This window comes from Heteronotia binoei, chromosome 18 (assembly GCF_032191835.1).
Source record: "Heteronotia binoei isolate CCM8104 ecotype False Entrance Well chromosome 18, APGP_CSIRO_Hbin_v1, whole genome shotgun sequence".
In the NCBI taxonomy this organism is placed as follows: domain Eukaryota; kingdom Metazoa; phylum Chordata; class Lepidosauria; order Squamata; family Gekkonidae; genus Heteronotia; species Heteronotia binoei.
The window spans coordinates 45,530,998-45,553,792 of NC_083240.1; the positions used below are offsets into that span (position 1 = coordinate 45,530,998).

The 22,795-nt window shown below is 48.3% G+C and overlaps 1 protein-coding gene across 4 annotated transcripts in view; it reads left to right on the forward strand.

Moving 5' to 3' along the window:
- DUSP14 (dual specificity phosphatase 14) overlaps positions 1–22,795 on the forward strand; it is a 28,397-nt gene continuing 5,602 nt past the window's right edge. The window contains exon 1 of one of the 4 annotated variants that reach the window (XM_060259205.1): positions 1–176. The gene's annotated coding sequence lies outside the window, so the exon portion shown is untranslated. Of the gene's footprint in view, positions 295–3,045; positions 3,122–13,822; positions 13,988–22,795 lie in introns of those variants that run through there. The other 3 variants (XM_060259209.1, XM_060259206.1, XM_060259207.1) reach the window with 3 other exon arrangements.

The window sequence follows — 22,795 nt, forward strand, 5'->3', positions numbered from 1 at the left end:
TGGCGATCAGCTGTCAGCCGCCAGCCCCCCCCGCCCCCCTCCCGCCCCGGGGCGCATTCCCCAGCGCTCACGAAGAGGCAAAACCACAGCCTGCCTCCCATTCATAAGGCTGCACCTCTGCTGGGAGAAGCCAGAGGGGACTGGAGAGTCCGCTGCCTGCTGCTTCTCCAGACCAGGTAAGCACCACGAAAGATCCAAGGGAGGACGCAGCAATCGCCACCTCCCCGCCGGGATGTGCCTTTGCAAGGATGCTGAGCCGCATGTGGCGTGTTTTTTAATAAGTGCTGCAAGTGGGTAAGGTAGGCTCAGCTCCTCCGGCGAAGTCTTTGGCAGGGCTCTTTGGAGAAGTGAATCGGGGACCGAAGCAAGAAGAGAGAGGGAGTTTTTCTGGATTGTTGTTGTGCATTTGTTAGCGTTGGTGTCAGGAACGCTTCGTGCGTCTGCTCCACGCCTCGCCTTTCAAGGCAGCATGTGGAGATTCTTGAGTGTGGTCTAGGAAATAGGAAGCCGGGAGGTCGCTGGTGTTATTCTCTCGGTTCATTTCATCCCAACAGAGTTTGTTTCTAAATGTGAAGCGAGGGACCGCCCCCCCCCCCCGTCGGTATTTCCCCTCCCCTGCATATTTACAAGGAGTTTTTGCATGCTGCCCCAAGAAGCTTTGCGACCCGGCCCTTTTTTACCAACAATAAAGGAAAACATTCCCTGTCCATTTTTTTTGGGGGGGGGGGGAGGGAGACTCTCCCCCAAATTGATATTATGTAAAGAAAGATTAAACGGGGAAAATACCATAGAGGAATTAATTTCTTTGTTATGACTTTTGGGGAGACCCCAAAGAGAGGGAAGAGACGCAAAAGGTTTCGCTAGGCAAAATTGTGAAGAATCGCCTTTGGTAGAAGAAAGGAAAGAATGCGTTTTGGTGGGTTTTTTTTTTGTTTTTTAAAGTAAGAAACTGAAGAATCTCTTAAAGGCTTGTTTTCTCTCTACCTTTTACAAGAGACGAATGGTCCAAATGCTCTGTTGTTAATTATTGATTTAAATGGTTACGGATGGAATTGGATTCTTTTCATTACATGACAGTCATTAAAAGCCAACTTTCAAAGGGAGGTTGGAGAAAGGGAGGAAGTAATTTTTTTTTTACTGATTGTTGCATTTGCCAGCTTTTTAATACCAGGGGAACCCCAGGCACATATAATTTCTCCCCCCCACACACACACACACACTACAAAATATGCAAAGCTGCTGTTTGTAAAAGGCTGTTTCTACAGCTGTGCATCCCCAAAACCACCAGTCGGCCATCCTGTTTCCACTTCAAATAAAAGGGGAGCTGAGGCAGGCAGAGTTTTGGCAGAGCCGACCTCACTAAATCCAGGGTCGGGGGATTGGAACCCAGGTTTTCCAAAGCCAAACTGTATGGGCAAAAACATGGTTTTCCTGGACCCAGCCAAAGTTCCATCTAGGCCCACACTCCTGTCTCCAGCAGTGAGCAGCCAGTTGCCCTGAGGAGGCCCTTGAGAAAAGCACAACGGGGCCCTCCAGGTCAGGGGGCTGTTCTAGCGATCCTCCATTACTTTGGGGTTTCAAGAGGAGCATAATAGTGAGAATTGGTAGCATTAACTCCACATTAACCCACTCCATAAAATTGTGTCTCAGACACAAGACCAGGAGTGGTTAAACTTGCCGAAAATAAGAGCCGCGTAGAATAAACATCAGATGTTTGAGAGCCGCAAGACATGAATGTCAGATGTTTAAGAGCTACAAGGAAGGAAGGCAGACAAATAGATTGGGAGGGGGGAAGAAAGCAACTTTAAATGCATTCTCCAAACTGTTGGCTGGCTTGGCTTGGAGAAATTATTTAAAGAGGCAAAGGCCTTCTCCAGGCCTGCTGGTGGGGGAGTGGGGGCTTCGAGAGTCACGCAGTATGTGTGAGAGCCGCGTGTGGCCCCTGAGCCGCAGTTTTGCCACCTTTGCACAAGACCCTGGAATCAACAACATCAAATATTGCCTCGTTTATCCGCTTCACTTAAATCTCACTGGAATCAAATTGCTCCAAGTGATTGTCTTAGAGATGTTGCTGTTCTGGTGGCCGTAGCCTTCCGCCCTGTGTGCAGTGAGGATAGCAATACCGGCTTACCATACAAGGCTGTTGTGAAGATGGTTGGAGTAATTCACCTTCAGCATAGCATCTGGTGTCTCACCTCAAAAAAACCCTCCACGTTTCAAAAAGATTGGACCAGAGGGTCCAATTCAGTTAGCCCTAAAAGGTGTCCCCATCCTCTATTTTTTCCAATGGAAGAAAGGCATTTAAAAGGAATGTGGTCCCTTTAAATGTGATGGCCAGAACTCCCTTTGGAGTTCAATCATGCTTGCTACAGCCTTGCTTCTGGCTCCATCCCCAAAATCTCCTGGCTCCACCCCCAAAGTCCCCAGATATTTCTTGAATTGGACTTGGCAACCTTACCAGGCTCTGATCCATGACCTGAGGGTGGCTTCAGGGCAGAGAAGTCAAAATGGGTTCTTGGCCACCTGAAAGATGGAACAGCTGAAGCAGGAAGGCAGTTGTGGGGCTGCCCGGGAAATTTCCCTAAGAAACTGGAAGCTGCCCCACAGAGCAAACCTCTCCCTCTTTGCTCGTGTCAGGGCTGGAGGAAGAACAGTGGCCATGTGGGGGTTTGGATTCCATTGAGTCTTCATATATGTATGTATATATAGACAGACAGTTATAAGCCAGCTTTAATATCCTCTCAGCAAGACTTAACTATTTATAACCAAGTAATGTAGAGAGGCTATTCTCGTGACCCTAAAACTTAAAAGAGCTTTTAAAGCTGGGTTAACTCTCACAGCTCCCCAACACCTGTCACAGCCCTGGAATGCTGGATAATCTCAGGTTGCCAAGTGGCCTGGAGAGAAAATGTCCTGCCCCTCTAATGGAGGCTGAATGAGCTGTGATTCACCAGGTGACGTTCTTTGCCTCATTGTCATACAAAGCTTCACCTGCCCATTTCCACACATTAAGCCTCTATTAAAGGGATGGGACATTTTTCCTCCAGGTCTGTTTGCAGAGAACCATGTCAAACATCCAGAATCTCCACAGGGAATTAATGCTGACGTGTTGAGGAGAAAGGTTTGTGCTGGCTTTCCACCTTGCAGGGTAGAGGGGCGGTGTGTGTGTGTGTGTCTGACATTCAGACTGGCAGTCCCTCTTGGCCAGGGGTCATTTTGTAGAAAAAGAGGTGCTGGAGCTCATTAGCATGGCTCATTTGCATATGCCACACACCCCTGACACATCAGCTCAGCATCTACCTTAAAATGCTTCTTGAATTATAATTGTCATCATGAAACCTTGCTCCCATCATACTTTTAAAATTATTTTCTCCTATGCGGCCACAGTGGCACGAGGAAGATTTCCATCTGTCTGCTTGATACGTTTGGGTTATTTTCCCATTTTTTTGTGGGGAAAATATTAGAAAGTTTGTCAAATATTTAGCATTCAGCCAAATTCTCACAGGGGGTTTGAACAATGGAGCTCAGAAGCAAGGTTTTTTTTGGTTGGGGTGGGGAGAGAAAGAAAGAGCACAATAAATTTTTGAGGTTCCAGAGCTCTTCTCCAGCCCAAAATGAAGGCTGCTCTTGGCTACCATTCACACACACACACACACAAACACACGTAAACATACATGCCTTGCTGATGGTCTATAATCCTGTCAGGGCTCTACTTGCCAACACGCTTTTCTTGTTATTGTTCTGGACCTTTGAATGAGCGCAGAGGAGGTTTTTCTTCACAAAACCAATCTTCCAAATTCAAAACAGGATATGGGATGAAGCTCAGCTGTTCAATAGCAGTATCCTAAACTGACTTGCCTTCTTCTAAGCCTTGTGATTCCAGGGGGCTCAACTCTGCTTCAGGATGATGCCGTAAAGCTGTCTTGGCAGTGGAGCGCCAGCTTTCTTTCTCCAGACATGAGGAATTCAGGGGAAAGGCAGTCACTAAGTATTTCAGGAACACAACAATAATGCAGGCAGGTTCCACCCCCCACCCCCGAAATGCTTCCGTAATCCTTTATCTGCCTTCCTGTGTACCAGGGCTGGGAACACATACGGATCAACAGTGTGTTTTAAAAGTTTCCAGCAGGGCCATCAGCGTCCCAAGGGCTTTTTTTGTAGCAGGAACTCCTTTGCATATTAGGTCACGCCCCCCTGATGTAGCCAATCCTCCAAGAGCTTACAGGGCTCTTCTTACAGGGCCTATTGTAAGCTCCAGTAGGATTGGCTACACCAGAGGTGTGTGGCCTAATATGCAAAGGAGTCCCTGCTACAAAAATTTTAATGGCTGCTGTCTGGTGCTGATAATTGTCTGGAACTTAAAAGAATGAGTTGGAATTGGGGAAGGGTGGAAGGATGGTACAAGTTGCGGCCAGAGTGGCATAGTGTGCCAAAATGGGATCTGGGAGACTCAGGTTTGAATCCCCACTCTGCCATGGGAGCCCACTGGGTGACCCTCTTTCAGCCTAGCCTACCTCACAAGATTAGTGTTGTCAGGATAAAATGGAGGAGAGAAGAAAAGCTGGGTATAAATATCTTTTAAAATTATTATCATGCTCTGAGAAATGATGTTTGGGCTCTGGGGTGGAGACTAGAAATGGACAAGAGAATGTGAGGCGGGGTTGCCATCCACCAGGTGATGCCTGGAGATCTGGAATTACAGCTCCTCTCCAGACTACAGAGATCAGTTCCCCTGGAGAAGATGGCTGGGGCTCTGGGGGGGCTGTGTTTCGAGGTAGATGCACCAAAATTTTAGCATACCATCCAGTGCCTCTCCTCAAAACACCCTCCAAATTTCACAAGAATTGGACTAGGGGGTTCAATTCTATGAGCCCCAGAAGAAGGTGCCGCTATCCTTCATTATTTCCAATGGAGGAAAGGCATTTGAAAGGTGTGCAGCCCCTTTAAATGTGATGGCCAGCACTCCCTCTGGAGTTCAGTTATGGTGGGCAGGGCTCTACCCGCTCCGTTGGTCTTCAGACAGAGGCTGGGCAGCCCTCTACCGTGCATACACTAGGTTTGGATTTCCAGCATTGATCTGGAAGTTGGACTAGACCTCAAAGTCATTTCCAACTCTCTGATTTTAGCTTGCTTTTGGCATTTTGAAGACTATGGGATCAGTTTTAAAAGCACACATTTCTTACTTGGTGGGATCAAGAGAGCATCTACAGTTCCCACATTTCCTTACCGTTAGAGACTGTGCCTCACAAACTAACTGGATCCTATCATAGGGTTGCCCGGTCTGGGTTGGAAGATACCTGGAGACTTTGGAGGTGGATCTAGGAGAGGGAGGGGTTTGAGGAGGGGGCGTCAGCATGGTCCAATGCCACAGAGTCCCCCCTTCCAAGCAGCCCTTTTCTCCAGGGGAGCTGATCTCTGCCAGCTGGAGATCAGTTGGGAAAGTGGGAGATCTCCAGGCCCCACCTGGAGGCTGGCAACCCTAGAAGCCTCCCTCCTTGTTTTGTTAAAGCTCCTAATTCAGTTTTAATATTGCCCCCTCTAGCAGCAACAGCTACACTCACTCTGCCCTTGACAGTCAATTCTTCACCAGCAAGTACAAAATTCTCTGGCGTATAGAAATTAAGCAGGTTTTGAGTTTGCATGAAAATTCTTGCCCTAAAACTGTTGATTCTCATGTTGTTGTGAAGCCATCTGTTGTCAGCTTTTGGATCAAGCCGGTAAAAGTTGTATCACTGGCCCTTTGAAACCGGAAAAGAAAAAAATGAGGAGGGAGAGAAATTAAACTTGAGCCTAGAATTCTTTTTTGGGGGGGGGGGGGGGCGGGGGGGAGGCTCAACCTCATACTGTATCCGCTGTTGGTCCCAACCGTGTACTCAGGTCCACACTACAGGAAGGTTGTATTACTTTTCTGGTGTGCAGTTTTAGGGCCAAATTCAATGGGATGCTGTAAGATCCAGGATTCAGAGTATTTCTTATGGCTTACTGGGAGAGAGCAGTTTGGACTGGTATCGCAGCACCGGATTTTATTCTTTAAAACGCACATGCACAGCCTTACTGACCTCACACTGCCTTCCCAAAGTTATTTCCTTAGTTCATGGGAACAAGGACAGCGCAAGGTGGGGGGTGGGGAGTAGTATTTTAGAACGTCTGGGAAAAACAGAGACAGGAGAATCTCCTCCCTCAGCCGTGGCCCCGATCCAAGACAGCCCACTCTTTTGCAGGAAGGGCAGCCGGGTTGGTCAGGCACTGGAGATGAGGTCACAGATCTTCCTGTATTTTATTTTATTTGGCCTTTTCAAAAGCCCCTTCTCATCCATGACAATACATTAATTTAGTGACTTCATTTATTTCCTGCTTTTCTCTCTGACGGGAGCCCAAAGTGGCCTACAAGGTTCTCCTCTCTCCCGGTTTCTCCTCGCATAATGGCGGTTTTGGGAAAAGGGGGCTTCACTTTGGTACTGTGGATTCTCCTTTCCCCATCAGGTGCCAAATGTTGACAATTAGGCAGTTTAGGCTGCGGCCTGCGGGATCCAAGATGACTTGTGAAGAGGCACGTTCTCCTGGCCTGCCAACGGGAATCTGGCAACACCTCTGTTCTGCTGAAGCCTCTTCCAGGCCTCTGTTTTCCTTGGCAGTACAAAATGGAGGAGGGAGAGGGGAACGTGCCTCCTAGTGCCTTCTCTACCGCCCCCTCCCTTCCCAAAAGGTCTTCTGTGAATGGCATTGGGGACATGGCTTGCCAGCTCTTTCCGAGCCCCCTCTTTTTGCACAAAATCTTTCCCTCCTTGAGGTTAAGCTGTCCCCACTCCTGCTCTGTAGCTCTTATCACATCAAACACAGCAGTCGGGCACACCAGCCAAATCTAAAGCCTACAGTGAAGGAGAGAAAATCAGAATTGGGGGGAAAGGCAATTCAAAGGCACCGCTGAGTGTTTGGAAATGGCAAAATCGCAGGTCTGCAGCCTTCTGCCTTCTACTGAGGAAACCTGCTCAGAATCCACCCCCCCCCCTCCAGTGCACCATGGAAATTATATAGTTAAAACTTTGCCCCAAGCAACTCTGAATGAGCCTCCATGGCGACATGAGCAGACACCTCTTTCAGGCGGGATTAGGGAGAAGGTTTGCTTAATGCATGGCTGACCACATCTTTTCATGCCAAAAAACGGCACCTCCCCCCCAACAGACTTTACTCCAGAATTATGCAAATCAAGCACCGTTGATATTCTGGCAGAGCCCTGTGTGATATGGACTGCTGTGTCCCTCTCTCCCAAGACTGGCAGTTATTTTTTGCGCCCCTTCCTTATTGTGTTTTTAAGCCTTCTGAGGGTTTTGGCTTGGTTTGGATACAAGCCTTTTACAAAATGCAATAATTTTTAAGGGCGAGAGCTTCTATTCAGAGGGGAAATTGGAATTCATTTGCTGTTAGTTCTGCTGAGTGACCATGCAGATGAGTTCACAGGGCCTGGGGAGAATTATCTACAAAACGGTAAGAGAGCTGGCTGGCCACCACGAGAGGGGTGAGGAAGAATCGTGGCTGCAATTTTACTCCCTGCTCAGTGATTTGCAGCCATGTGTAAAACACTCTGTAAAAATAATTGGGTAGTGATTGCCTCTCCATTGCCTTGCTAGCAGAAAGGGCAAAATGTCTGACTCCAGCAAGCCAAGCCCAGAGGCAGAGTTGCCAAGTCTGGGTTGGAAAATATAGGGTTGCCAATCCCCAGGTGGGGGCAGGGGATCCCCCAGTTTGGAGACCCTTCCCCCGCTTCAGGGTCATCAGAAAGCGGGGGGAGAGGAGGGAAATGTCTGGTGGGAACTCTATTATTCCCTATGGAGATTTATTCCCATAGAAAATCATGGAGAATTGATCCGTGGGTATCTGGGGCTCTGGGGGGGCTGTTTTTTGGGGTAGAGGCACCACATTTTCAGTATAGCATCTAGTGCCTCTCCCCAAAATACCCCCCAAGTTTCAAAAAGATTGGACCAGGGGGTCCAATTCTATGAGCCCTAAAAGAAGGTGCCCCTATTCCTCATTATTTCATATGGAAGGAAGGCAGTGAAAAGGTGTGCCGTCCCTTTAAATGTGATGGCTGGAACTCCCTTGGAGTTCATTTATGCTTGTCACACCCTTGCTCCTGACTCCGCCCCTAATGTCTCCTGGCCCCACCCCCAAAGTCTCCTGCTCCAACCCCAAAGTCCCCAGATATTTCTTGAATTGGACTTGGCAACCCTAGGAAAATACCTGGAGACTTTGGGGGTGGAGCCGGGAGAGGGGGGTTTAGGGAGAGGAGGGGCCTCAGTAGGGTCCAATGCCACAGAGTCCCCCTTTCAAGGTAGCCATTTTCTCCAGGGGAGCAACTATACCTAGAGGCCTTGGATTTGGAAAAGCTGGGCTCAAAGGAAAGGTCCCCTGCGCAAGCACCAGTCATTTCCAACTCTGGGGTGACGTTGCTTTCACGTTTTCACAGCAGACTTTTTACGGGGTGGTTTGCCATTGCCTTCCCCAGTCATCTGCACTTTCCCCCCAGCAAGCTCGTTTTACTGACCTCAGAAAGATGGAAGGCTGAGTCAACCTCAGTCCGGCTACCTGAAAACCCAGCTTCCACCAGGGATCGAACTCAGGTCATGAGCAGAGCTTAGAACTGCAGTACTGCAGCTTTAACACTTTGCACCACGGGGCAAACTTAGGCTCAAAGAGCTGGATTCATATCCCATGATTGATAGGCCAAGCCAGACTAGCCTGCCAGAGAAAACTGATAAAGCAGCATATAAAATAAGCAAAGTAAAAACCTGTGTCAACTCTGGTCATCCCTTCTACCTTGGAGGTGTGTCACTGCATGATGCTCTGTTCTATGCGAAGCCTACCCATTGTCAGCCTATTGCATCTATGAATGAGTCACTGCAAGATGGCAAGCCCAAGATTCAGCAGGAGATATCATAACACACACGCAGCAGGATCAGAAGGCTGGTGGGGACGTTAATATTTGTATGTGGCTTGTTGGTGCCCCTGCTTTTATAAAGTCCTACTGTGCCACTTGGGTATGGCAAACGTTTATTTTATTTTACTTAATTTGTGCCCCCCTCTTTTTTGACATGAGAACCCAAAAGAGTTGAAGACATTCTCCCTCCATTCTGTCCCCAGAATGAGGTAGGTGAGGCTAAGAGTATGTGACTGGTCCAAGGTCACCCAGCAAGAGTATGTGACTGGTCCAAGGTCACCCAGCAAGTTTCCATGGCAAAGTGGGGATTTGAACCTGGGTCTCCAATGCTCCAACCACTCTAACCACAATGGGTCCCATGCTGGCCCCCATGGCAAAGGCAGGCTGTTATCAATAAGCCTCATTACAGTGAGAGCCTGAATACCAGGGGTCCACTGAAGCCAAAGGGAGGGACGGTGGCTCAGTGGTAGAGCATCTGCTTGGCAAGTAGGTGATCCCAGGTTCAATCCCCGGGATCTTCAACTAAAAAGGTCTAGGCAAATAGGTGTGAAAAACCTCAGCTTGAGACCCTGGAGAGCCGCTGCCAGTCTGAGTAGACAAGACTGACTTTGATGGACCAAAGAAGGTCTGATTCAGTAGAAGGCAGTTTCAGATGTTCCTGTGTTCAAAGCGACCACGTTTCCTCCCAGAGTGCCTGTAAAAAATCCCTGATCAGCCAGCCTGTGTCACTTCGCTATGAACCTCATTGGCCTTGTAGGGGTAGCTCATGTTCAAATAAAGACAAAAGAAATAATAGTTATTTTTTTTAAAGGGGAATGGACCGGTCGAGAGGTCAGCAGAGACTCCACACACCCCCTGGACAGATTCAGCTGGTCAAAGCCAACCCCCCTTCCTTACCTCTGCTTGGGTTTTTGCATCAGCTCAGAGAGGACATTTGGTCCTTGCTCTGACTGGAGTGACGGTCAAAACCGTAATTGGACAATGAAGGACAGTTGCCAACTTCCTGTGGTCAGGGAAGCCGGAATGGCCCAGGTTTCTCCTTCGCTCTGAAAAGCCCGAGTCCCTCCTTCCTGCCACGGTCTGTTGGCCGCCTCTGGCTGACCCTTTTAGTATTAACCTTCGTCCAGGCTTGTCAACAGACAGCTGCCTGGTTGCCTCAGAATCCCAGGGACTGGGATGGCAGAGAGAGAAAGGCCATAAGGAGTTAGGTCATAAGGCGGTGAGAAGGGGTCAGACAGAAGGCACCCCAGTGGAGTCAGGTTGTTTACCGCCTTCTCTTGTGGTCTCCTAAGAAGACGAAAGTGGCTGGGTTTTCAGAACTGTGATCCAGGGAACCCCCTTAGTTACAATCTAGTGAGGTGTTGAAGAGAGCCGGTGTTGCGACAGTCCGACTAGGATCTGGGAGACCCAGGTTCGAATCCCCACTTGTGCCATGGAACCAAAAGTCCTCTCTGAGCTGATGCAAAAACCCAAGCAAAAAGAGGTAAGGAAGGGGGGTTGGCTTTGACCAGCTGAACCGTCTGCTATTGATGGGCATTCCACAACAGATAGGCCTATGCAGAAAACGTTTGAGTAGGTAGCGTGGTGAGGATTGCTCTTGATAAAGAGAAAATGCCTGTTGCGCAGTCATTAAGAGGGCAAAATTAGACTGAAGGGGACAAGTGAGAAGATGCTCTCATTTAAATTGGTATTTAGCAGCAGGAGGGCCATGATGCCAGGGTGCTTTCATTTCATATTTTTAATTATTTCTTTACTCTAAGAGCCTCTTAAAACGTCACTGTCAGAATGGATGTTCTCTGCCTTACCCCAAAGCCCACCATCGGCCAATCGTGCTTGAAGACTCTGTGTTGAGGCCTTCAGCAGAGATGCTTTTGGAGTCCTCTAAGGCAAGAGGGAAGGGGGCATCTTATAGCCCAAGGGAGACCAAACTGTGGCTTGTAACTCTTCCTCACATATTGTGTGGCTCCCAGAGGTCAAGGAGGAACTTAATGCAGGCTTACTCTCAAGTATATACAGGAACATCCAGGAATTTCCCAGACTTGGCAATCCTATTCCTAACATATTTGGGGCCCATAGAATTGGACCCCCTGGTGCAATCTTTTTGAAGCTTGGGGGTGGAGTTTGAGGAGAGGCACCAAATACTATGCTGAAAATTTAGTGCCTCTGTCTCAAGAAACAGCCCTCCCAGAGCCCTGGATATCCATGGACCGATTATCCATTATACCCTATGGAGACTGCTCTCCATAGAAGGTCCCATCAGAGGCTCCCCATACTTCCCGTCTCCTCAATGGCCATGGCTCCTTCCTTGCTAGAAATGGAGGTGGGGTTTGTGTCCTTCGTGTGCTTGCAGAACTCCACTGCCCTCCTCAAATTCAGGACGGTCCAATTAAAACCAGTAGACCCCCTTTCAGCAATTAATTCATGGCAGTGCCAAGCTTAAAAAATGAGATCATTGGCACATCAGAAGAACCCAAAATGCACTAAAAGCTCCCAGAATAAGCTGTGTTGGGAGAAAAAAAACCTAAAACAGCTGGGGTTTGCAATATTGCGCCCACGCTGGTTGGCAAGGCAGGGGAACTGTGCTGGAATTAGCTCTTCTGCTCTGTGTAGGAAGGGCCTTCTCTTGCTCTCTCAAATGTGAGAAAATTCATTCCAGAGCAGTCTCAGAACTACCTTTTCCCTCAACAACAACAGGACTTGGAAGATCTGACTCCATCTCTTTCCCAAAGTTTATTCCCCTTATAACTGGAGTACCAACTTCCATAAAGAAAAGTTAGAGAGGGGATTATTTTCACTGGAAGAATAACAGTAAAACACAGTTAAAAACATTTTCCTGCTTTTAAAAAAAAATCATGTGTACACACATCTGAAAAAGCAAACTTTCAGACTTTGCTTTGTGATATTTCAGTTTTATTTTCAGTCTGGTCTGAGGCACCTACAGCAGTTATTTTCAAAGGGCTAACAAGATGCGTAGCCCCCGGCCACAGAAATCTTTCCCTTCAGGAAGACAGACACTGATGGGCCCTGTGGGGAACAGGTGGCCATTAGAGCTCCCAGGTCCAACTCAGGAAATATCTGGGGACTTTGGGGGTGGAGCCAGGAACAGGGGTGTGACGAGCATGATTGAATTCCAAAGGGAGTTCTGACCATCACATTTAAAGGGACTGCACTTCTTTTAAATGTCTTCCCTCCACTGGAAATAATGGAGGATGGGGGGGTACCTTATTATAGGGCCCATAGAATTGGACCCCCTGGTGCAATCTTTTTGAAGCTTGGGGGGTGGGGTTTCAGGATAAGCACCAGATACTATGCTGAAAGTTTAGTGCCTCTGTCTCAAGAAACAGCCCTCCCAGAGCCCCAGATACCCATGGATCGATTCTCCATTATACCCTATGGGGACTGGTCTCCATAGGGCAGGGATGGCCAAACTCGTTGGACATAATAGCCATGTAGAATAAATGTCAGATGGTTGAGAGCTACAAGACGTGAACAAGAATTATACAAACATCTTTATTAAATCTCTTTAAACTTTCTTTGCGCAGAAAAATAAAATATATACGTTTGCACTTTACCAAACAACCATACTAGAAGGAAACTTAAAAAAAAAAAACCTGGAAATAACAGTCCCCATAAGACCAGCATACAAAAAGGTTAGGGAATTATTTTAGGCACAAGTGGGAGAAGGAAACACACATGTACTACATAAATCATTGATCACAATTTGTATAGTTATGCATCTCTCTTTTCCTGAGGTCCCAGTGCTAAGCATGCTTACTTGGGAGAAAGCCCCCATTAAATGCCTTCTTGACCTCTGGGAGCCACACAATATGTGTGAAAGAGCCACATGTGGCTCCTGAGCCATACTTTGACCGCCCCTGCTGTAGAGTATAATGGAGTGCCTAGTGGACATTCCCCCTCTCCCCTGCTTTCTGATAACCCTGAAGTGGAGGGAGGGCTTCCAGACTGGGGGATCCCCTGCCCCCAACTGGGAGTTAACATGTAGTACTAGGAAAGCTGATTGGGGATGGGAGGGACTAGAAACTTAATTGATAAAGCAGGAAAAGTATGTTGTCGAAGGCTTTCACGGCCTGAGTGACTTTTGACACAGAGAGAACTCTATCTTTCTGTGTTATACCTCTGAGGATGCTGATCACAGTTGCAGGCAAAATGTCACTTTGTCAAGTCCAATTCAAGAAATATTTGGGGACTTTGGGGGTGGAGCCAGGAGACATTTGGGGTGGAGCCAGGGTGTGACAAGCATAACTGAACTCCAAAGGGAATTCTGGCCATCACATTTAAAGAGACTGCACACCTTTTACATTACTTCCCTCCATTGGAAATAATGAAGGATAAGGGCACCTTATTTGGGGGTACATAGATTTGGACCCCTTGACCTAATCTTTTTGAAACCTGGAGGGTGCTTTGAGGAGAGGCACTGGATGTTATGCTGCAAATTTGGTGCATCCACCTCAAAAAACAGTCACCCCCTGAGCCCCAGATACCCGGGGATCAATTCTCCATTACCCCCTATGGGAATTGGTCTCCATAGGGAATATTGGAATGCCCAGCAGACATTTCCCTCCCCCCCCCCCGCTTTCTGATGACCCTGAAGCAGGTGGAGGGCCTCCAACCAGGGGGATCCCCTGCCTCCACCTGGGAATTGGCAACCCTAGCAAAATGTCAGGTTCTGCTATGCCAAGACCATGGCCATATGCTTTGGAAAACCTACAAGAACCAATAAAGCAGCAAAAGGTTAGAGTCCAGCGGCACCTTTAAGACCAACCAAGTTTTATTCAAGGTTTGCACTTCTGAGTGCACGCACATGACCTAGCTGAAGAAGCGGGTGTGCACGCAAAAGCTCATAACTTGAAGAAAACTCTGCTGGTTGGTGTGGTCTGCAAGGTGCCGCTGGTCTCAAACTTTGTTCTGCCGCTTCAGACCAACACGACTACTCACCTGGATCTACCTTAATTGAAAAAGAAAGTGTTCCTTGAGGACTAGGAGCTTAAGGCACACTTCTTTAAGGGAGACCTATTGCCGGAGAAAACCCAGGTTAGTGGGGGTGGGGGTGGGCTTTGTTTATTTCTTCCCCCAGCTCTCTCCCTTTTTTGGCTCTCTTTAGTATTCCCATTTTCATAAGCTGTGGTAGCAATTCTTGGCTTTGTAGTTAGATTACACATCGTATTTCATATTGCCTTTTGATGCTTTGTGCATTCATGTAGTTGGTTTTCAATGCATTCTCGAAGTGTTGCAAACCAATTATACTGCAGTTACTTGGATAAAGGGGCCTAGACAAGGAACAAGCAGTCAAACCAGCGCTTTCTCCTGTCCCTCCTTTGAGGAAGGCAATTTAGCACTGCTTTTAGGTTTCCCAATCCCCAGGTCCCAGAAGGGGATCCCCTGGTTTTACAGGCTTCCCCCCTCCCCCAGCCAGCTGGCCGGCGGAGGAAGCTCCACCCCCACAGCCATTTTGCACCTCCAGGAACGATTCCCATAGGGAATGATGGGGAATTGATCCGCGGGTGTCGGGGGCTCTGGAAAGGCCGTTTTTTGAGGTAGAGGTGCCAAATTTTCTGTATAGCATCTAGTGCCTCTCCCCAAAATACCTCCTAAGTTTCAAAAGGATTGGACCAGGGGGTCCAATTCTATGAGCCCCAAAAGAAGGTGCCCCTATCCTTCATTATTTTCTATGGAAGGAAGGCATTCTAAAAGGTGTGCTGTCCCTTTAAATGTGATGGCCAGAACTCCCTTGGAGTTCAATTATGCTTGTCACACCCTTGCTCCTGGCTCTGCCCCCAATGTCTCCTGGCTCCACCCCCAAAGTCCCCCGATATTTCTTGAATTGGACTTGGCAACCCTAACTGCTTTTGAAGACTGGCAAGCAGTTTGGGGGTGGCTTTAGCAGGTCTGAGACACTGTCTAGTGGGAAAGGGCCCCTCCTCTGCTCAAAGATGACGTTTCCTACCATTGTCAAACTAGGACTGGGGAAAGTCAGCTTCAAATCTTTGTTCGGCCACAAACCTCATTGGAGAACTTAAAAGTCAATCGCTCTTAACTAAAGAAGCAGCCCCATGGCGCAGAGCGGTAAAGCTGCAGTACTGCAGTTGAAGCTCTCTGCCTACAACCTGAGTTTGATCCCGGTGGAAGCTGGGTTCAGGTAGCTGGCTCAGGTTGACTCAGCCTTCCATCCTTCCGAGGTCGGTCAAAGGAGTCCCCTGCTTGCTGGGGGGAAAGTGTAGAGGATTGGGGAAGGCAATGGCAAACCACCCCATAAAAAGTCTGCTGTGAAAACGTTGTGATGCGACGTCACCCCAGAGTCGGAAACGACTGGTGCTTGCACCTTTTCCTTTTATTAATCCGAGACTCCAAGCTGTAGATTGCTAAGCTTGTGCGTAAATCAGGCTCTGTGCACCCCCCGTGTCATTGATTTCCAAAGACTGCCATTAGTTTTGATGCAACTCAGACACTTAAGAATCTCCTGGCTTCTGAGCTAAGATGACATTTATTAGTTACGCATTTTCGGTTTGGAGCACAGAGGCTCTAAAAACTAACAGACTTCAAAAGGACAAGGAAGTATCAAGGAAGCTTTGAACAGAGTTGGCTCCTGGCACTAAAAGCTGAATGCTGAATAAATGCAAGCGAGGCTTCTAAGTGTGTGGCAGGGAGGAGCTCCTTCGATGTGGAATTGTGGTTTCCACTCGCTCACCTTTACTGGAAGGAAACAAAAAGATGCGGAAGACAACCAAACAACTTGATCTGCCATCAAAGCTCGCAGCCATGCAGGAGTTGTTTTTGGATGCAGGAACCTTGCCATAGAACCAGCACCTGTTCAACTTCTTCCCCTGGGAATAACAAGGCAGCACCTCATCTTCCAACTATGACCAGGCCTCATTTTGGGCAGGAGCGCATAGGAGTGGAGCTCTGGAACCTCTACATTTTATTGTGCTCTTTCTTTCTTTCCCCCCGCCCCAATACTTGTTTCTGGGCTCCATTGTTCAACCCCCCCTGTGAGAATTTTGCTGAACTCTTAACATTTGACAAACTTTCTAATATTTTCCCCCACAAAAAAAATGGGAAGATAACCAAAACGTCTAAAGCAGACAGATGGAACTCTTCATCATGCCACTGTGGCCACATAGGAAAAAGTCATTTTAAAAGTATGATGGGAGGGAGTAAGGTGTTCTTATGATAATTATAATTATAATTCAAGAAGCTGAGCTGATATAATTTAGTCCACCTTCCAGTGATGTCTGGCTGTGTGTGGCATATGCAAATGGGCTATGCAAATGAGTTGTGCTAATGAGCTCCAGCACCCCTGACTACAACAGTCGTGACCCGTGACTTTTATGCAACTCCAGCTGTGATTGCTGCTGCATCAGCCACTCGATTCACCGAGAGCGAGGTTGAATTTTGACCTGGGGGATCATCTTCCAACTACAACAGTTGCGACCACCTGAACCACCTGCGCAGGCATAGAAAAGTGCAGTTCTGCTTAGGAGCACGCTAGGAATTGTAGTTCTAAAGGCTTTGTCGTTTATTAATTTAAAAAAAAAAATAGCATGCCAAGGAAAAGGCTGAGGTGGGACCACTCTTCCAGGCGTGACACTTTTAGCATGCTGGGGTGGAAGAGAAGAGAGAAAGAAAGAGCAAAAGGCATCGGAACATTTTTGTGTTGCACACGCAGGGGGTGGGTTACGTTCTGGGAGACTGGATTTTGAACCCCCACTCTGCCATGGAAGCTGGCTGGGTGTTTGGGGGCCACTCGCTCTCGCTTGCTCTGCCTCTCCAAGCTGCTGTGGGGAAATGGATGAGGGAAGCACAAAACCACTTTCAGTCCCCATTGGGGAGAAAACTAGGGTAGGAATGCCCTGTGTAAAGGCACACCTTCAATCCTAGGCAAATTGCCCTTTATTTGGATGTTTCTAGGTCAGTCGCTCAGTCTCTGCCTCAGTTCCTCACCTGTAAATTGGGAGCATCACTCATGTCTGTCTGCATAGCTGCATGGCTTGAGTTCAGTATCATCCAGTAAACAATGTCCTTGCTCCTGAAGCTAAATTACACCCAGGCAGGGAATATTCTTGGCCAAAGTCCTCTTTCCAGTTTGAGGGACATCCCCAATACTATGTTTCCTTGGGTCCAAGGCACATGTGTACTTTCACTCAAATTCCAAGCAGAAAGGTACAGGCTGGATATTAGGGGGGGGGGGGGATTACAGTCAGAGGTGGAACCAGCTGGCTAGGAAGGTGGTGAGCTCCCCTTCATTGGCAGTCTTCAAAATGTAGCTGGAAGATTATTTGTCAGAGATGCTTTAGGCTGGTCCTGTATGGAGCGAGGGGTTTGTTGTGTATGTGGAATGAAGACTGAATGGGTGTTCCTTCCGGGCTCATTGGAGCCATAGGATCGGAGCTTGGGAACTTGGGAACAATAGGCAGCAGGATCCAAATCCCTGTTGCCCTGGACCTATCTCAAGCCCCTGTGGGTTTGAATGACCCAATCACATACCAGCACAGGAACCCTAGGTTGTATATAGTTGGCCCATTGGCCCCAGCTGGGCAGTCTTGTTAGCGCAGCCACCAACCATGCTGTAGCTAATAAAGAGCTTGTTATCACTTCCAACTCGCCTCATCAATGCATAGAACCCGCTATATTATAGGGCTGGACTAGATGGTCTGTATGGCCCCTTCCAACTCTAGGATTCTATGACTGATGCTTGCTGCACCCGGAGATAATGTGCATGTGTGAATGGGCTACGCAAACACAGTTTCCACAGCACTCCAACGCGAGGCCTTTTGAGTGACGCCGTCAGCAGAGCCAGAACAATCAAATGTCCATAAATCCAGCGGAGAGATTAATCGAGTGAATGATGTGCCCAAACTCGGACTTTCTCTGCTCGGAAAAGTTGGCTTGGATTAACACAGCCATCCTGTCGTCCTTCGCTGAGCGTGCGTCTTTCCAACCGGCAAAGCATTTTGGAACCATTTCCACAAATAAACCTTCCCAGCTTGGCGGGTGCTGCCTGCCACTGGGCAGCCTTTTTAGCAATTGCATGCCTCAGTTAGCCAAGTTGCTCATAATTAAATTTTATTACATTTTGCTTGGAGCACTGCAATATAAACAGCCTGGAAGCCCCCCACCCAACCATGACCACAGTAGCAATGGTGGAAAAGAAAGGAGAGAGGAGGCGATTGTATCCAGAAACCACCCTGTGGTTCAGAGCCCAAGAAGACACAATGTTTGTTCTACAGCAGCAGCAGCAGCAGCACTCACCCCACAGCATGGAGAAAGCCCCATTCGCAACTGGTGGTCACAGTGGAAAGTGCCGTCAAGTTGCAGCAGATTTAAGACAAATGCTGTAGGGTTTTCAAGGCAAAAGACATTCAGAGGTACTTTGCCACCACCTGCTTCTGTGTAGCAACTCTGGACTCCCTTGGGGGTCTTCCATCCAGGTACTAATCAAGACTAATCCCTGCTTAGCTTCTGAGATATGACAAAATCAGGCCAAATAGCAAGTTTATAACCAGTGATTAGATGGATAATGTTAAAGGACAGCTTTGTGGAAAGTGGCATATGGATTCTTCGTAGAAAAAGTCCATGGATTTCCTGGATACCATCTTTCCAAAATGTTGCAGCTGGCCCAAACTATAGTTTGCTTTGGCACAGCACACAAGGCCCAGACTGGATAGAATAGGGCAGGAATATTGGAAGGCCATCAGGTGACAAGGCCAAAATTAAGTTTTTCCACACTGCAGGAGCTGCAAAACAGCTTAGCTGCACATGACTAAGCAGAGTGGGATTTTTGTTTTGTTTTTTAAATCCTCTTGACTCAACTGGGTGCCTCGTCCAACGCTGAGCCAGCACATTTTTCCTAAGAACGGCTGCCTTCTAAGCTGGCTTCGCAGCAGGAATTGATTTCTGTTGTGTCTCTGCTTTGGAAAGCTGAGCTGTTGGATGCAGCATTTGGAGGTAGCCCATCCTGAGCAGTAACTCACACAGAAATACATTGGGTGAACTCCAATGCATGGTTATAGGACGGGGGAGACTTGTCTTAGCAGTAATATGTGCGGAAAGGATCTAGGGGTCTTAGTGGACCATACACTGAACATGAGTCAACAGACTTATAGTGTCCAGATCACGTATAGTATAGTCGTATAGTGTCCAGATCACATATAGTATAGTGTCCAGATCATATGAAGTGCTGGTATTGCTTTACTCTGCTCTGGTAAGACCTTTCCTGGAGTATTGTGTTCAGTTTTGGGCACCACATTTTAAGAAGGATATAGACAAGCTGGAGCTGGTCCAGAGGAGGGCGACAAAGATGGTGAGGGGTCTGGAGACCAAGTCCTATGAGGAAAGGTTGAAGGAGCTGGGGATGTTTGGCCTGGAGAGGAGGCGGCTGAGAGGGGATAGGATCACCATCTTCAAGTATTTGAAGGGCTGTCATATAGAGGATGGCACAGAATTGCTTTCTGTGGCCCCAGAAGGTAGGGTTGAAATTAAATCAAAAGAGTTTCTGGCTCAACATTAGGAAGAACTTGTCAAAAGAACGAGTCAAGTAGATACAAAACTACGTTTATTGCTAAATCGAGATGCTGTCTTGGTTCAGGACCTTGAGAGTGATACCAAACATACATTGATACACTTCTTCTAACACATACTTCAAAGGATTCTCACGGGAGGGGGCAAAGAATGCCAGCTAGCGCATAAACTTTCATAAATATCTACATTCCCACTATGTTATCAGTATCAATAACAAGGGAGGGCTTCAGCTCATTGGAGTGACTCAAGACAGGCTCACTTTGGAATAGTCTTTTAAGCTTGGTGAACGCCTCCTGACACCTAGGCGTCCAGTTTAATTTCGCCCCCGGTTTTTTGGCGTCGGGACTCCTCCCTTTAGTTTTCAACAGTTCCATAAGGGGTAACATTGTCTGGGCGAACCCCTGAATGAAATTACGGTAAAAATTGGCAAACCTGAGGAATGATTAGAGCTGTCTACGTGTCCTCGGGGGAGCCCAATCTAATACCACTTGGACCTTACTCGGATCCATGGCCAGTTCCTTCCCAGACACTCTGAAATCCAAGTAATCGAGTTCGGTCTGGTGGAACTCACATTTAGACAACTTAGCATACAGTTTGTGCTTTTGCAACGTGCTGAGGACCTCTCGCACCAGTTTCACATGTGATTTGAGATCCTCTGAATAGATAATGATGTCATCCAGGTACACCACCACCCCCTTATACAAATACTCTCTCAGCACTTCATTTATAAAGTTCATAAAGACTCCCGGGGCCCCTTGGAGGCCAAACGGCATCACCAGGTATTCAAATTGTCCCATTGAAGGCTGTTTTCCATTTATCTCCCTCTTTTATTCGCACTCTGAAGTACGCATCTCTTAGGTCCAATTTGGTAAAAATCTTCCCCTCCGATAGCGTACTGAGTAAGTCCTTGATGAGGGGTATCGGGTAGGCATTAGAGGTTGAAATCCCATTAATCCCGCGAAAATCAGTACATAGTCTGAGCGAGCCATCCTTCTTTTTCCAAAAGAGGACGGGGGCTGCATGGGGGGGCCTTAGCAGGCCGTATGAAGCCCCTTTTCAGGTTTTTATCTAGGAATTTGCACAGTTCCATCTTTTCGGCCCACCCCATGGAGTACAGCTTTGCTTTCGGTAAGGTTTGCCCTGGAATCAACTCAATGGCACAGTCCATCTCTCTATGGGGAGGTAGTTCGTCCGCTCCCTGCTCACTGAACATCCCCCCGTAAGTCCCAATACACTTTGGGGATCGCTTGAACTTCCTCTACCGTTAAGCAAACCTTTTCATTCCAGGGCAGGGGGTTAGGTCCCCACTCCCTTTTCCACTGATGGGTTTGACATTTCACATCAGTGAATTCTATTGTCTGATCTCCCCATCGAATGTCTGGCTCATGCTTCGCTAACCAACACCACATAATATGAGGAGGAGGGGGCTATCACGAAGGCCACTTGGTCCCCATGATCCTCAATGCCCACAGGGACCAACTGAGTTTCCAAAATACAAGGTTCCCCCTTCATCACCGACCCGTCCATCTGTTCAATTTGAATAGGATGGGGCAAGGAAGCTGTGGGGAGTCCCAGAGTGTCCACCAATTTAGGGGTGATTATGTCCCTCATACACCCCGAGTCAATCATGGCCTTCACATGGATAAACTATCTAAGCTTGCAGTTTAGCAACGTCAATAGAACAAAAAATAACGACCTTGTTATTCTCACCCTGAGCGGTGCCGGTGATTCTGCAACCTGCTGGTTGGCACCATTTAGAGCAGGTCGATCTCATTTCCCGCCAGCTCGTCCTCCCAGGACATTTCAAACAGCTCGTCGATGATGATGGTCTCCTCCTCCAGAGTCAAACTCGCTGCCGTGCTGCTCTTCACTGCATCCTTCGGGCAGCTGGTCGACTTCTTCGGCTTCGAGGTGCTCGTCTTCGTAGCGGCTGACGCCAGTTGCAGGGGATTGGGACAGTTGATGGCCAGGTGGTTCAGGTCCCCACAGCAAAAGCATTTGCGGGTGGATGGGGATTTTTCCGCTCCTCCCCCCACCTGGGTCTTCTTCACCTCCATTTTCAACCTGGCTTTCTGGTCGCGACTTTCCTTGCTGCTCTGCTGCTGGCGTTGTAAGGCCACTCTTTTCATGTTAGTCTCTACTTCGCCAGACAGTTGTATCCACCCTATCAGGGTGGTCGGCCTCGCTTGCTGCAGGGCCCGATCCAGTACACTCGTGTTCAGCCCTCAGGTGAAATGCTTGATCTTCATCAGCTCGCTCCAACCCCTCACCTTAGCTGCATTGGATCGCGGATCGACTTAGATCCTTGCTGGATGTCTCTCAGGGTGGCCAGTGCATAGGTCTCCTGCAGTACTGGGTCAGTAGCGCCTGGAGGAAGGTGTCAACATCGTCCAGCTCCGGGCTCATTGCCTTGTAGCAGCTTATGTACCAATGCTTAGCTGCCCCCTTTAGCTTCGACCCGAGATAATCGACCCTGCTGAATTCGTCTGGGAAGGTGTTTCTCCAGTAGTGCATGTAGCTGTTGGCTTGGATGGTGAAGTACTCCACTTCTTCTGGGTCCCCATCAAAAGTGGCTTCCAACTCCCTTCCCTGCCCCCCTTCTCGGGGAAGAGGCACCCCCATTGGCTGCCCCCTGGTCGGGATCACGGAGGGTCTAGCCGCGGGCAGTTGTGGGATTCCTCTTGGGTCTCTCGGTCTCATGATACGATCGACCTGCTTACTGAATTCTTTGGCCATGAGGGTGGCCGTTGCTTGCATCTCATCCCGCAACCCCTTGGTGACCCCTTCGACCTCTTTCCTCACCATCAAGCAGAACTCTCAGGCCACTTCGTCTTCTTCTTCCCCCTGACCCGACGGTTCTTGGGGTCCTTCTGCCTCCGCCTCCAACAAGGGGGCTTCGGCTTGTGCTAGCAGCGGTGCCACACTCATCCCCAGGCTCGCCCGCCTCATTGGTCACCATGGTCATTCTCACCTGACGCATGTGTCTGGTCAAGATGGCATCTCTGCGCGCCGGAGCCTCATCCATTGTGGTGGTAGACGTGCGTGGTTGCCACTGACGGGGGGTGACCGAGAGTTGTTGGATGTGGAGGGGTGAGCCTCTCCTAGCGACTCTCCGGGTGTCCAGCACGTGCCACAGTGGTGTTGGTGCTCTCGCCCCTTTTTCAGGTTCTAGAAGTTCACTGCTCTCTGGAATCTTTTCAGCCATCCGGTTACAAAGTTGCCAGGGCCGTTAAACTTCTTCTAGGATCACTCTCAAAATGTCAAGCATGCGATTTTCAAAAGAACAAGTCAAGTAGATACAAAACTACATTTATTGCTACATCG